This window comes from Triticum dicoccoides, chromosome 2A (assembly GCF_002162155.2).
Source record: "Triticum dicoccoides isolate Atlit2015 ecotype Zavitan chromosome 2A, WEW_v2.0, whole genome shotgun sequence".
Taxonomy (NCBI): Eukaryota; Viridiplantae; Streptophyta; class Magnoliopsida; order Poales; family Poaceae; genus Triticum; species Triticum dicoccoides.
In genome coordinates, this window is record NC_041382.1 from 78,342,873 (window position 1) to 78,359,003 (window position 16,131).

The following is a 16,131-nucleotide window of genomic DNA, read 5'->3' on the forward strand; positions in this document are numbered from 1 at the left end:
CCGAGGTGTTCGGCAGAATGGGCGCAAGGTATGACGCTTCGGTTTCTTGCACTTCTTTCACTTTTCTCCATTCCGCGTGTCCGTGACTTGTTGAGTGAAATTGTAGCGCTGGTTTGAATGATGCGACTGCCGACTTCGTGCAAATGTTGGACGACAACACCATCGACATCGATCAAGCTCCGATCGGTGATTACTGTTACAATGAGATGGATTGTGGCGTGCACGGTCATGGTGAGGAAGAAGATGATGTGGAGGAGGTTGACGAGGGGGTGTTCGACGCAGCGCAAGCAAAATCACGCGCAAGATCAAAGAACTACACGCCATTGGAAGATAAAAAAACTTGATCAAGGCTTGGGAATCGGTGTCTCTTGATGCATGCACCGCCGCTGACCAAACCGCTAAGCGGTATTGGCAAAGGATAGAGGATCAGTACCTGAGCATGATGGCAAAGTATCCCAACATGACGCCACACACCTTTCGGTCTCTCCCAGGTCGTTGGGACATGATCAAGTCGATTTGTAGCCGTTGGGTTGCTTGTTTGACGCAAGTCCGCAATGCACCTCCAAGTGGTACCGTTGAATCCGATTATGTGAGTTTGTTTTCATGTCCCAAGTTGTGCAAATCTTTTGTAGCCGTCGGAGTGGTTGCATAATTTGGCTCTGTTTTCATTTTGTAGGACAAAATTGCGCAAGAAAAGGTACAAGGACATGGAAACTTCCGATAAAAAAGCATTTCAACTAGAGCATTGTTGGGAATTTCTTAAAGATAGCGAGAAGTGGAAGGTGATTGACAAAGAATCCCCACCGAAGAGAGGTGCACTCACCAAGAACAAGCCCGATGAAAACAAAAAGGCCAAGGACAAAACCAAGAAGGAAGCGGAGGCATCAAGCTTGTGGGACAAGTTAGATCATATGGTTAAGTCCAATGAGATATTGGTGATCAAGACATTGGAGGCAAAAAAGGAGTTGGCCAAGAAGAAGGCTCAAGAGAAGGAAGAGAAGTGACAAGTACTCAACGAGGAGACCGTGCGCAAGACCGCCATTGAGGAGAGAAGAGCCATGGCCAATGAGAACAAAAGCCATGGCCAAGCTCCTTCAAGAGGAGAACAAGATCATGATGATGAATCGAAAATAGATGGATGGTCACCAAAGAATGGCATGACATGGCAAGGTTGGAGATCTTGAAGAGGAGAAGGCTAGCCACAAGAGACCATGCAGTGCCAAGGTTCGGTGGTGGTTCGGCAAGTGGTGGTGGCAATGGTGGTGGTGAAGATTTCATCTTGTGATGATGATGATGATGATGATGATGATGATGATGGAGTGATGATGGATGCGATGTCCTTTGGGTTGTTGCGCAAAAACTATGTTCAAATGTCCCCAAAATTGTATTTGAATTCTCAAAATTTGTGTTTATTTGTCAAAATCGCGGTCAATTGCATTGTGTGGTTTACTGTTATCTCTAGTTTGCGGGCTCTGTTCGGCCGCAGCCGATTTCGGCCCTTAAAACATGCTTTTCTCAGCCCTTATCCCGGTTATAAGGGTTGCGGTTTTAAATTGTCTGCTAGAGATGCTCTAACCGGGTACGTGGAAATGGTGAGTGCCTGATGCGATCCTGCACAATTACATAATTTCTTTTTTTTACAAGAATTACTGAATTTCTTGTTCAAGCCACCGGGCGAAATGTCTAAATTTATTACCAAATTTTCTTTCCGACGAAATAATACTGAGTTGAGTTTCAGTTATGGTTTTTGAATTAAAAAAACTCTCAATCGGGATCCTCAATTTGAAGTTGAAAAATTCTGAGGGAAATGGTCAACACCCACTTTATTTAGTTTGAAGTATTTTGGAAGTTTCAAGACCTAATGTCAAATTATTATGATTGCATAATTAGGTAAATTTTCATTGAAAAAGGGCTTGAAAGGAAAGGACTATATTGTCAAAAGCAACTGAAAGTCCTGATAGATCCTTTCGCCTGGAAATAGATTTGGATGATAATCAGTTTGAAAGAGAAAACACACCCAGTAACTAGATAAAAACAATACAATTGCAGTTCAATACAATGTAATGAAAAATTGACGCTATGGACCACAGTCCATCATGCATATATCAGAGAAGTGCCTTCAGATGTTACGGTTCGACAAAAGAAAATTGGGTAAAGCATGTGACAGTTTTCAACGATACAAAACCAAGGCAAGCAGACACCTCATCCATGACGGGCAGCCCACATTGCGATTGCCGACGAGATCCAAGGATCGAGAATTCTACCAAGAACGAAAGGGAAATTCAATCGACTGAATTTTAGTAAAATGGAAGAAAAAGGGCACACATCTTTTTTGACAGTAGCGAATCTTGCAAACAAAAATTGGATAGAAATGTCTAACCTATTTTTTGACCATTGCTTTTTAGGCTAATTCATTCTTACATTGAGAGATTTTGTGCGAAGAATTTGTCTTAACTTATTTAACAGAAAACGGAAAATAATCAAAGTTAGAGGGCTTCTTCAATTTACACATGCATTTTGTTGTCAAATAACAAATTGATGAATGAACAAACCGATCTAGCGCGCCCTCTTAATGGTTAAGCTCGTCTGTGTAACATAGATAATCAATGCAAATTTATTTACCAAATATCCAAAACTGATTGTGAATTTGTATCTCTGGTCATAGTATTAATCATCATAACGTTAAAAATGTAGACGAATTTCAGCAGCCAATACGAGGATGAAAACGACAACACAAGCCTGCCAGCAGGTAGAGTTTAACATTCTAACAGAGGACCCAATGACCACGATGGCAGTAGATAAACATAACCACGAGGATAGTCGAAATGCATGGCAACGCAGACATAGCCCACTTGCAGAACGTTACTACCATGCATACAACATAAGAATGCAAACCGACGGCAGTCATACCAATTCATCACCAGATTAATGTCTCATGGAATGGAAGCATTTCCTTCCAACGGGGTATTACAAACAGGACACAAATTCTACCAACATGTATACACCAATACTCCAGTGCAAACTTGTAAGCAAGTAGCCTGGAGTAGCATCGAACATCATCACCAGATCTATAATGACCCACAAACTTCACGGCTATTGATGATTACAGTCTAGTAATATCAGAAATAAGCAAGTCTACAAAAGTTCCCATGGCTAATGACGATTAGGATCTACTAATAGTAGAAAGAAGCAAGTATTCAAAGGCTGTTTTTCCTCTGAAAACTTGCATCTGTTGGGATCACTCACAACCATCAGCAGAATGGGCACTGTAGCTCCTTGCCAAATTCTGCGGACACCCTCTCTTCTTAGCTTCATCTGCCAATAACCGGCCCAAGATTTGATTAAATTACCACATAAAAGAACATTGCCAAATCAACATTAAGCATCCAATAGTATACTCCCTCTGTCCCAAAATAAGTGTCGCAAGTTGTACATAAGTTGAGACACTTATTTCCAGACGGAGGGACTATTTTCAACTTTAAGTCGTGTAAATCTAAAGCCCATGCCACTCATTTTCCAGCAATGAAGTAACTTCTATCTTGTGAGATATTATAGAATTCGTATCTTTCTCATCCTTTCAATTGGTAGTGCTAACAAACACACAACTGATGATATGAACTTGCAACATTAGATATTAACTGTTCTCAAACGGACATCTACCAAAATGTAGTGGCACAGCACCACCTTAAAGTACTAGATGTGCACACATTTACTGTCATGTTATTTATGTACGTGATCAAACAGTTTACTTATTTTTACTGAAGTATAAAAGCATTAAACTGAGTCAACAGCAGACAAAGTCACAATGGCAATTCTACCAAAATGTAGTGGGCATAGCGCCACATAGAAGTTGATAGTTGTTAAAATGACTAGAGGTGTGTCATTTTACCGTCATGTTATTTATTTACATGGTCAAACAGTTCACTTCTTTTTACCAGAGTGACGGAACACGGTACGAAGTATAAATGCGAAATGCAGCTTAGAAGAGTAGACTCATATGCCATGGCCAAACTTCAAAACTTTGGGTCTTCCCATTGGCTTAAATGGAGAAATTAGCAATGACAAGAAAACCCAAGAAAGGTGCTTGCAAACAGTTTGGAAGCATGCAAACATTGTTATAATCTCACTCGCTGCAAAGATACAAAAATCACAGGGGACGATGAAGCGTAGGCCATTAATATTGCTTTTTCCTAATATGTAAAAGGAACTGATCGTTTTTATTATCATAACTTCATAACAAAAGTGGTCAAACAGTTTACTTTTCTATCTTTGGGAAAGCTATCCCCATCGATCTTGGAGTGGATGGAGATCTGACACTGGCAGTGTCAGCATAGGCTGTTGGATGATGGCAATGGAGACACCGCTCTCCATTATGTCAGGCCTTAACCTGGAGATTGTTTGCTGCAATGATAGGGGGCTTAACAGTCCAGGAAAGAGGAAGGCGCTTAAGGAGTTTGCTGACTCATTACATGTTGCAATTTTCTGTATCCAGGAGACTGAACTGGCGGTGATCGACCAGTACACTATTATGGAATGTTTTGGATTGTCTTACAATGGTTATGCTTACCTTCCTGCATGCCAGACTAAGGGAGTTTGCTGACTCATTACATGCTGCAATTTTCTGTATCCAGGAGACTAAACTGGCGGTGATCGACCAGTACACTATTATGGAATGTTTTGGGTCATCTTATGTGGTTATGCTTACCTTCTTGCGTGCGAGACTAAGGGAGGGGCCCTTATCACCTGGAATTCCTCCATGCTACAGATTTCTAACTTTGTGAATGATACAAACTTCATCACGGGCTATGTTTCGCCGTCGGAGGGTGCACCTTGGTGGCTTTCGGTTGTTTACAGACCCCAAGAGGATCAGGAGAAGATGCAGTTCCTGGAGGAGCTCTCGGCTCACCGCCAGCTTTGTCCTGGCCTATGGTTGGTGTTAGGGGATTTTAACCTGATTCTACACGCATCTGACAAGAATAATGCTAACCTGGACTGAAGAGTGATGGGAAGATTCAAGCGGTTTGTTGATGATAATGGCCTCAAAGAACTGTACTTGCATGGGCACAGGTTCACGTGGAGTAACGAGCGGGAATCACCCACGCTTACCAAGATTGACAGAGTTTTTGTCTCAGTGGATTGGGAATTGGAGAATTCAGACTGTTTCCTTCAGGCGCTATCCACGGCATACTCTGATCATTGTCTGCTTCATTTGGCGCTGAGTGAGCGCATCCAACCAAGGCAGCACTTCATGTTCGAGATTTCCTGGGCAAAACTTGAGGGTTTATAGGAGGCAGACAAAGAGGCGTGGGTCTGCGACACAACCATTACTGACCCGTTCAAGCACTTGGATTTGCTATTGAGAAACACGGCGCGCTATCTCACGGCTTGGGGACAAAAGCGCATTGGTAATGTGAAGTTGCATATCGCCGTCACAAATTATGTGATTTTGCGCCTCGATTGTGCTCAGAAATGGAGATCTCTCTGCGCGGAGAGGTTTTTGAGACGCACGTTGAAGCAGCTAGTGCTGGGTTTTGTATCGCTTGAGCGTATGATCACGAGACAGAGCTCGCGTATTACATGGCTGAGTGACGGAGATACTAATACGAAGTTTTTTAATCTTATTGACAATGGGAGTAAAACAAAAAAAATATACCGGCAATTACCCTAACACCATTACGGATCAACGCAGAAAAGAGGAATTATCTCATGCTGCTTACAAGAATCTCCTGGGAACAACACAGGCAAGAGAGCATGCTCTTGATTTGGATTTCCTTGACATTGCCCAGGTGGATCTTAGTGATCAAGACCTGATTTTCTCTGAAGAGGAAGTCTGGGCGGTAATCAAGGAGATGCCGGCAGATTGCGCACCTGGCCCCGATGGTTTCTTTGGCTTGTTCTACCAGAAGGTGTGGGTGATCATTAAAGGAGATGTCATGGCAGCGATTCATAAGCTGTTTCTCGATAACGGCCGCAGTTTTGGCTGATTAAATTAAGCCCTGATCACGCTGATTCGAAAAAAGCCGGATGCATGCACGATCGCTGACTTTCATCCGTTTAGCTGGTTTCACAGTGTACGGAAGATATGCACTAAATTGCTCGCGACGAGACTCAGCTGACATATGGAAGATCTGGTAATGGTGAACCAATCAGCGTTCGTAAAAGGGAGAAATATAGATGATAATTTCATGCTTGTCCGGCAGTTAGCGAGGAAGTTGCACAAGTGGAAGGCCAAGGGTGTGTTGCTTAAGTTAGACATATCTCGCACTTTTGACTCTCTGTCATGGCCCTTCCAGTTCGAGATGCTGCGAGCTAAAGGATTCTCAAAGATCTGGAGAGCCTCGGTTGCTATCCTACTCACAACGGCTAGCTCTCGAGTGGTGGTAAATGGCTCGGGTGGGGCGAAATTCATCCACGCACGTGGGCTTTGTCAGGGAGATCTGCTCTCACCCCTCCTTTTTGTGATCGCCATGGACACCTTGACCTCCATGGTCACCCGAGAGCACGAGTGTGGAGTGCTCAGCGCATTGCAGGATGCTCACCTCTCCAGAGACTCTATTTATGCGGATGATGTAGTACTATTCGTCTGGCCGAGGGCGATCGATTTGCTGTTGTGTCCACGAATCTCTACGCATTTATGGAGCTGCTTTGGGTCTTCAAGTGAACTTCAACAAGTCATCGGTCATTATGATCCATGTGGAAGAGGGAGGTGGTGGCTGCGGCGATGCAGTGGAAGATGGAAGTTTTTGCCTGCAAATATTTGGGGCTACAGCATACGAGGTCAGAGTGGCAACCAGTAATTGATTCGGTGCTGTGATTACTTCCAGGATGGCAGAGAGGTTTGATCACCAGGCCAGAACGGCTGATCCTTGTGAACAATGTTATCAGAACCTGTCCTACACATCACCTGATTGTGGCAGACGCTCCGAAGTGGGCGCCTGATCGCGTTGAGTGTTGACAAGGGCTGCAGGGCCTTCTTTTGGGCTGGGACAGAAGAAATCCATGGTGGGAATTGCCAGGTGACGTGGCAACGTGTTTGTAGGCCAGGATGCCTCGGAGGCTTGGGAGTGATTGATCTCAGGAGGCAAGGTATTGCACCTACGTTGGGAATGGTTGAAGCGCACGGACGATACTAGAACCTAGAAGGGATTGAACATGTCACCTCATCCTCAGGTCCAGGAGGCGTTCGACAGCTTGGTGCGATGGCAGGTGGGAACCAGGAATCGAATTTTATTCAGGAGAGACCGCTGGATTAATGGTGCTAGTCTGGCGGAAATTACGCCAATTGTTGTGGTGCACGTCCGGACCCAGGTGATCAGTCGCAGATCGGTTAAAGAGGGTCTGTATCTTCGCAGCTGGGCATCTGACATTGGAGAGCTCTCTACCGATGGGGTAGTGCAATTCATCTGGCTCTGGGAGATTCTGCTGCCCATGCAAATCTCCCCTGATCAGGAAGATGTTGCGATATGGAAGTGGAACGTTCAGTACACCTCAGCTTCTACATATCACATGCTGTGGGAGGGTGCCATCAGGTTCCAATGTGCATCGACGGTTTAGCAGTGTTGGGCTCCCCTGCCATGTAAGATATTTATGTGGCTTGCGCTGCAATATCGACTGTGGACCTCGGATTGGAGATTGAGGCAAGGTTTGCAGGAACAGAGCTAATCGTGCTTTCTATGTGATCAATAAGATACTGTGGACCATATTTTGTTGCAACGTGTCTACTCCCACCAGGTATGGTATCTTTGCTTCAGGAGGGCGAGGATTGATTTGGCGCTGCTGCCGACATGACAGATCGTCTTTAATCTTGGTGGAGCTCTAATCGCAAACACATTCCTAAAAGGTACAGGAAAGGGTTTGATTCGATGATCACTATTGTGTGTTGGAGTACTTGGAAGCAACGGAATGGACAAGTGTTTGGTAGGCATGACACGGTATCTGAATGGGTATTGGCTTCAAAAATCTTTCAAGAGCTCAAGGTGTGGGCTCTTGCCGGAGCTAGAGGAGTTCAACACTTTAGTGAAGAGTGGTGTATGGTTTTAGGAGTTTCTTTGCTCTTGCACTAGCTTGTGTTGAGAGTGGCTTGGATATTTCTTGTACATTTACCTCTGCCTTCTATAAAGCCATGGTATGCAATTTGCATACCCCTGAAAAAAACAGTTCACTTATTTTACCAGAGTGAGGGAACATGGCACAAAGTCATAAATACCAAATGCAGCTAAGAAGAGTAGACTCGTATGCCATAGCCAAAACTTCAAAACTTTGGGTCTTTCCATTGGTTTCAATGGAGAAATTAGCAATGACAAGAAAACTCAAGAATCTGTTCAAAGATTTTAGGAGTTTCATTGCTCTTGCATCGCCTTGTGGGTATGGTTTATAGAAGGCAGAGGAGTAGTGCATGGTTTTAAGAGTTAAGAGTTTTCTCGTTGCTCTTGCATCGCCTTGTGGTGTGAGTGGCTTGGATATTTCTTCTACATTTACCTCTGCCTTCTATAAAGCTATGGTACGCAATTTGCGTACTCCAGACAAAAACAGTTCACTTCTTTTAACCAGAGTGAGGGAACATGGTACAAAGTCATAAATGCCAAATGCAGCTAAGAAGTGTAGACTCATATGCATAGCCAAAACTTCAAAACTTTGGGTCTTTCCATTGGTTTCAATGGAGACATTAGCAATGACAAGAAAACTCAAGAAAGGTGCTTGCAAACAGTTTGGAAGCATGCAAACATTGTTATATCTCACTCGCTGCAAAGATACAACGATCACAGTGAACGATGGACCATGGGCAATTAATTTGCTTTTTTCTAATATGTGCAACTGATCATTTTTATTATCATCACTTCATAACAAATGCATACGGTAGAACTGCATTCGTTGGCTACTTGCACAATTTAAGATCAATGCCAATCCCAATTTAGTATGCAATGAGCAAAGAAAATAGCAAAAACCTCATTATTGGTTTTATATACAATGATTCTCCATCTTAACAAATATCAACACCAGTAGGCAATAATTAATTAAAAACACTGGAGGACTGTTTTCATGCTATTAGGAGGCTACAACAAAATATGCAGATAGTAATAGAAATGATCATATGGCTCACAGAAACAGGGGAGCAAAGCAAAGGGGGAGGTATACCTCAACAGCACTGTGACCGTGCTTTCCATTCCGCCTGGTCATTCCTCCAGGCATGCAGAATGAACGCTGGGATGGTAACAAAGCAAGCTGTCACAAGCATACCAAATAACCCCACTTCCATGATCACGGAACCGGCCATTTGACCATGAGATTTCGAACCCTCCACGTGCGGCGACATCGTCGCTACCAGAAGACCAGCGACCGTTAGCAGGAAGAAAGCCACATCCACGGCCACTCCAAGCACCGCGGTGCGCGGAAGCCTAAACAAGTGTGAAAGCGGCTCCCGCTTGATTGGTATGAAGCGGCTCTGAGGAGGAGAGCAATTTCAACAAAACCATACGTAGTATATATTGAATGGTTCGGAAATGGTAGGATGCAAATGAAGTGGTGAACACACATGGAAAAAAACTACTACTGCTCATCAGGAGTTCAGGACAACCTGAAGCACGAAATTAATTTGACAACAATATATATGGCAACTGAATTACTCCGAAGATCATAATCATAACACTTGCCTATATACTGCTGCAATTGGACCGGAATAAAGATCACAGGGAGTTTGTTAATTCGCACGACACCTTATTGTATTCCGAAGTGGATCCAGTTCGAACTGCAATCTCGTATGCCACGCGCTGGACGCACACATCAGGACGGCAAGCGAGAACGACGCAAGGACGCTGAGGACGCAGACCTTGAGACCCCCGTACATGAGCGCCTGGAGGAACAGGAAGGGGCCGGAGCGCGTGCCCCAGGCGCGGTGCGCGACGAGCAGCGCAGCCGCGGCCCGGGAGGAGACACACGCGACCGACGAGCACACGTAGGTGAGGGCCCCCGCCGCGACGCGTAGGACGCGGGCGAAGCGCAAGAGCAGCAGCATCACGACGACGATCCGCACGGGCGGGGGCGGCGGTGAGGGAAGCACCGCGTCGGCGACGGCCATCGATCGGTACGGGAAACCCTAGCTCCTCGAAGCTTCTCGCACTCGATGGGGGCGGAGTGGTTGGGCTGCGCAGCGAGGGGCAGACGGGTTTGTGGGAAATGGGGATTAGCGACGAGCACGGGAGTCTGGAGGGGGGGTTTCCGGTGAGCTGTGCCGCTTCCGGGTTCAGTTTCTACTAGTGGACTCCGGTTCTAACCGAGCATGCTTACAGCATCTCCAGCTGCGTCTTCAATAGCTTTCCCCGACGATTTTTCCGTACCGGTACCCAGAAATCGGTCTAGTCGCGTCCTTAAAAGCCTGTTTTTTGTTAGTTTGGACCGAAACTAGTGTCGGCGGATTCAGGCCGAAACCAGCACGCTGGGGGCGCCCGGAGACGCCTGGGCGAGCGTTTTTGGCGCGAAAGAGGATGGGTTCGCCGAGCCAGCGAGACAGGCTTCGTCGCCCTCATTGCCTCGGTTCCCGCGGGAATCAATGCAAAGACTGCCGCGCTGCCGCGCCGGTCAGCCTCCATTGATGCCTCACGGGCGGCGCAGTGAACGCGCCGCGACGCGCGTCCCACCTTGTCCCGTTACGCGTCGCCCGGCATGCAGCCCGTCGCCGCCCCAACTGCGGCTATAAAAGGTGACCTCCCCGCCGATGAACGCCACAGCTCTCATTTTCCCTCTCTCCGGCGCAGAAAGCAACCCCTCCGCATCCACTCATCCCTGATAAAGGAGCAGCGGAACGAGCCGCGCTATGCCGCCGACAGCCACACCCTCTGGACCATGTACTTCCAACGCCGCCGCGAGGAGCAGATCGCCTCCACCAACGGCGTCATCCCGCGAGGCCGCCTCAACGCCGACGGGCGGCGCGAGTGGTGGGGCGTGCCAGGCCGCACCCTCGACGCTGAGCTCCAGGCCCGGCGCCGCGGGCGCGAGGAGGGTGGCGTCCACCGCGTGTCGGCGACCCTGGCTAGGGCTGCAGCAGGGACACCGACGGCACAGGCGAGGCACGCGACGACGACGACGACGATGATGGTGATGGCGGCGACTATACCGTTTCTACAGGCTTCTCGGCATGTAGAAGACGACGGCGCGCGGTGGCGGCTAGGCGTAGTTTAGGCGTAGTTTGCATGTTTTCATATTTTTTGTACAAATTTTAATGAAGTTTCACCGAGTTCGTGCCAAAATCGTCGAGTTTTCATATATTTGTACGGAACATCGCCGAACTCAGGGCGACTTATGGGCCGACGACTGGGAACAAAGTCGCCCCCACGCGCCAATCTAGCGCCGGCTCACCCCCAGGCGGCTCTCTTTTTCGGCGCCCTGGGAGGTTGAACGGCTGGAGATGCTCTTACGGTTCTAATCGAGCATGCTGAAATGGTGAGTGTAATGTTACTCCCTTAGTCTCATAATATAAGAACGTTTTTTACACTAAGTGCCACATAATAAAAGAGTGTTTTTTACACTAAATGTGTGAGCGTTTTTGACCACTAAGCACGCTCACACATTTAGTGTCAAAAATGCTCTTATATTATAGTAGGAAGGAGGGAGTAGAATTGAATTTTTTTATCTTGAACTTTGGAGTAGTATTTGTATTAGTGCGCTTGACCGTAGATTTTTTTTAGCTTCGGTTGAATCCTCAAGATGAAGCGGAACAACGAGGCGGAGCGACGTGGCCAGCTGCGGCGTCCCGACGAGGCCTCGCCGACGCAGGCTTTGAAGAGGGTTCGGTGATGCGGATGGTTTTGTTTATTTTTGCTCTCATTGTCGTTAGGGTTTATGGCCGCCGAGCTCAAGTCAGCGACGCTGCGGCTGGTAGAGGCATCGTGGGCGAGGGCTCACCATAACCTCATCGGAGAGGCGGAGACAGTGCAGCGTGCTGGCTCCACTTTGGAGGGTGTAGGGTTTGAGTTGGACATGGAAGATGAACTAGAGCCTTTGGACTTCGGATGATTCAAATGAAAGTATTTTTTAAAGGACGCCCATAACTGGGGAACGTTCACCAGGGAGAATGGCATTTGCAAATGTTCGCCTAGTTCTAGTTGAGAGGGAGAGGGAGAGGGGAGAGGTGGCAGTTTCTTGAGGCGGCATTGCAGTTACATTATCAACTGACAGCAAAGATGATTCGCTTGCCATCGCTTCTATATATAGTGGATGCTCGCCAGCTACCATTACGGGGGGAAAATCCAGTCTCCTGATTGTAAGTCTGTTCCCTTATATTAGCTTTTGAAAGTTCCCTTGTATTATCTTTTGCGAACGCCCTTGTCAAGTCGGTCATTTCCTCCCAAATGGTGTTTTTATCACACCTCTCATCGTGCCCCCTAGCACTCTGGATAGCCTCAACAAGCTTGAGAGAGCTTTGTGCGAAAAAGACCACGCAAGCCAAATGTAAGGTCAACTGGAATGCGGTTTGTAGATCAAAGGAGTACGGTGGCCTTAGGGTGCTCAATACCGAAAAGTTCGCAAGGGCATTGCGGTTGCGATGGTTGTGGTTTGAATGGAAGGAGTCCTGAAAACTTTGGGTTGGTCTTGGCAACCCCTGCATTGAAGAGAACTACGAGTTCTTCTATGCATCTACGACTATCACCATCTGGGATGGCGCCAAAATGCCTTTTTGGGACTCCCCTTGACTTCTTGGTCGCAAACCCAAGGACATTGCACCGCTAATTTTTTAGGCCTAAAAAAAGAATTGGAGGGTGCGTGAGGCTCTTAAGGGGAATGCTTGGATCCTCGAAATGAAGCAAGACACCACTATATCTGTCAACCACATCTCGGAATTCTTCAACCTTTGGATGCTCGTGCATGACTTCCGCCTTGATATGCAAGCAGAAGATGATATCATTTGGAAGCATACGAACGACGGGATATACACGGCGAGCTCTGCCTACAAGGCTCAGTTTCTAGGTTTGACCCTCTCCCCCATGGACCGCATGGTTTGAAAGGCTTGGGCACCTCCAAAGGTTAAATTCTTTGTTTGGTTGGCTTTTCAAGATAGGATTTGGACATCCGATCGTCTGGAGAAGCGTGGTTGGCCAAACTGTGGCCTTTGCCCGCTTTGCAAGAGGGAACAAGAAACAGGGACACATCTCTTCTTCAAGTGTCACTACACGCTTAGGCTTTGGAGATTGATCATAAAAAAGCTTAGACTTGCACACGTGGACACCTCCGAGTGGCACTTGGATAAAACCGTTGTCAACATGTGGTGGCCAAAAAGGACCGACGATAATATTCCTAAACGAAACGCAATGGCCTCCCTCACCATGCTCATTTCTTGGGCCATTTGAAACGAGAGAAATGCCCGCGTTTTTCGCCATAAAAGCGCGCCGCCGACGATCCTTCTTACCAACATTTTAGAAACTTTGGGTGACCGCCAGCGCACATAAACTAGGGAACATCATAGTGTACGAATAATTGCCATGCCGCATTTGTGAGTGCGTTGTAAAATACTCTAAACTCTACTCTCCCTTATTTAATTGAAGAGGCAAATCTTTTGCATTTGTTTCAAAAAAAAGTTCCAAGCTAGAGCATAGAAGAGAAGATCGCCTGTTTGCGAGAAAAAGGTTTTAGCAAAGCTGAATTTTGAGCCTAGGGTCGAACTATGATGGCTGCACAATTAGGTATATTTTTAAGGAAGAACCAGCCGGAAAGGAAAACAATTATTGTCAAAAGCAACTGACTTCTTTTTTGTTTTCTTTGAGGAAGCATCTGACAGATCTGCTCGATCCTTTTTTTTTTCAAAAAGGGGGTTTACCCCAGCCTCTGTATCAGAAAGATGCATACGGCTCATATTATAAAAAATATAATCTATCTGCTTGATCCTACATCCCTACCCTCCTTTTGGGGATAACGCAGCAATTTCAAGAAGTAGATTCAAGATGCTGCTGCAGTTCAATGCAACGAACTGAAAAATTGACAATATGGACCATAGTCTATCATGCATATATGATGCCGTCCACAAAAGAAACTTGGAATATAAAAATGTCAGAATCTCCAGAAAAAACACACCAGAAACATCGAACAAGTTTTTTTGCGGGGAAAAAACCATGTATTACTCATTCAAAAGGTCTTTACAATCATCTTGCACCAAATCTAGGACACTGGGAGGGCCCGATCGTAGCCACGTCACAGTTCTTTGACTAACTCTAGCAAACTTTGCTAAACAATCACTAGCTTTATTTTGACTACGGGATACATGAGTAATACACGTCTCTCTCAAAGTTCTAAGGTACTTGATCTCATTCACTATGGAGGCATATACTGATCTGTCAACTCCCTCCCCCTGGATCATGGAAACAGCCATGAGCGAGTCCATCTCCATAGCAATGGGTGCTTCACTTCTTTGTAATGACAACGACAGTCCTTCCATACATGCAGTAAGCTCCGATTCCAGCGCATCCCGGCATGAAAACAGCTGCCTACACGCAGAGAAGATAATACCACCCACCTCATCTCGTAGGATCATACCTGATCCGGCAGAACCACCGGCGTCATAGGACCCATCAGTGTTCAGTTTTGCCCATCCTCGCTTGGGCGGATCCCACTTCAATTCTGGCTCTGTTGTACAAACTCGAGGGGGTTTAGCAATGAGTAAACAGCTCATCTTGCCCTTCCGGGGGTCCATATCTCCATTTACTTTGATTGCAATGAGCGACTCCAAGTAGCTCTGAAGAAATCTGCATGATGCATTCACTGGTGGGGCAGGCTTCTGATGCACCACCTCATTACGCACATACCAACACCTCCAGAACGTAAATAGTAGTATGCTGCGTGTGGTTTGGTCCAGTTTTTCCAGGAGCTGAAATAACCATTCTTTGCCTGTGTACATAATCGTTTCGATTGCTGGCAATTTCCACACCTCCGACATGGCCTCATATAGTTGACGAGCCAACGGGCACGGAAGAACAGGGTGGAAATTATCTTCAGTTTCCACAGCACAGATCGGACACAGACTTGATACTTCAAGCCCTCATCTTTGTTTGTTCTTCCACGTTGGGAGACTCTCCGTACATAACCGCCACGCAAAATTCTGAAACATTTCTCACAGATTTGAGTGTCTTTCTTTCTAATGCATAGTTCCTCCAATTTTTATTCTCTTTCAACAATCTGAAGAACAATATAGGGAAATTTTACTCCACATGAATCACAGTCAAGATCAAAACATTTCTCACAGATAACCCATCAGTTTAAACATTTGTAGTGATATATTTAATACCACCATCGCCTACCTTTTTGGAGTTTAAGCTACCAAACATTTGAGCTCGGCCCATGCCATGCCGCCCCCACAACACACAAACAAGGTACTCCACAAAACTGCAAAGCCCTAACATCCGCCGCAAACGGAACATTCTATGATGACTGCCACAAAGGCTAATGACTTGCAAAAAATTAGAGTGATAGCCATCCAACATAAGTGCGAACATGGCGAATTCTACTAGAAAAGCATTGTCCTCCGCAGGGTGATATACAACACATTATATGGTCACGTACTCCAGACTTCCCAGCAGCAACTAAACACTAGAACACTACAATGTTGAATTACCAGAGCTCCTAACACATGGAGTACGCGATACTAGCAGTGGCCAGTATGAAGATGGATATGTGGTAGGTGGTTGTGGCGGCCTCATACCCGGCGGGCGGCCTGGTTGAGGAGCACGCCGGACTGGTGGGTGCCCATACCCGGCAGGCGTCCAGGTTGGGACCTCAGGTCTTAGATGTTAGGTTTGGCTGCGAGGTCTGTTTGGTATTAGGCCCAGACCATCAGCGCCCCTTCATCAGTTAGATAGGAGTAGCGACAGAGGTTGCGAAGATGGTGGCTTTGGTCTTACTGTTGTACGACTTTGTAAGGTTTTGTGCTAATAATTAATAAAGTGGCCGTATGCATCGACCAGATGCAGAGGCCGGGGGTATTCCTCCTTTTCGAAAAAAAAAAACTAGCAGTGGCCAGTGGACCAATCTACAGTCATGACTATAGGTATAACCCAGAACTTATCAGCAGCCATAAACTTCAGCAAAGAGTCAGCTCTTGTAATTCCATTCAGGGTTACGTCTGTTAATAAAGAAACCAGTGTTCCACCA

General features: G+C 46.2%; 1 pseudogene; it reads right to left on the reverse strand.

The window, feature by feature from the left end:
* Positions 1-9,136: 9,136 nt before the first annotated feature.
* Positions 9,137-10,075, reverse strand: LOC119359011 (annotated as a pseudogene).
* Positions 10,076-16,131: the final 6,056 nt, after the last annotated feature.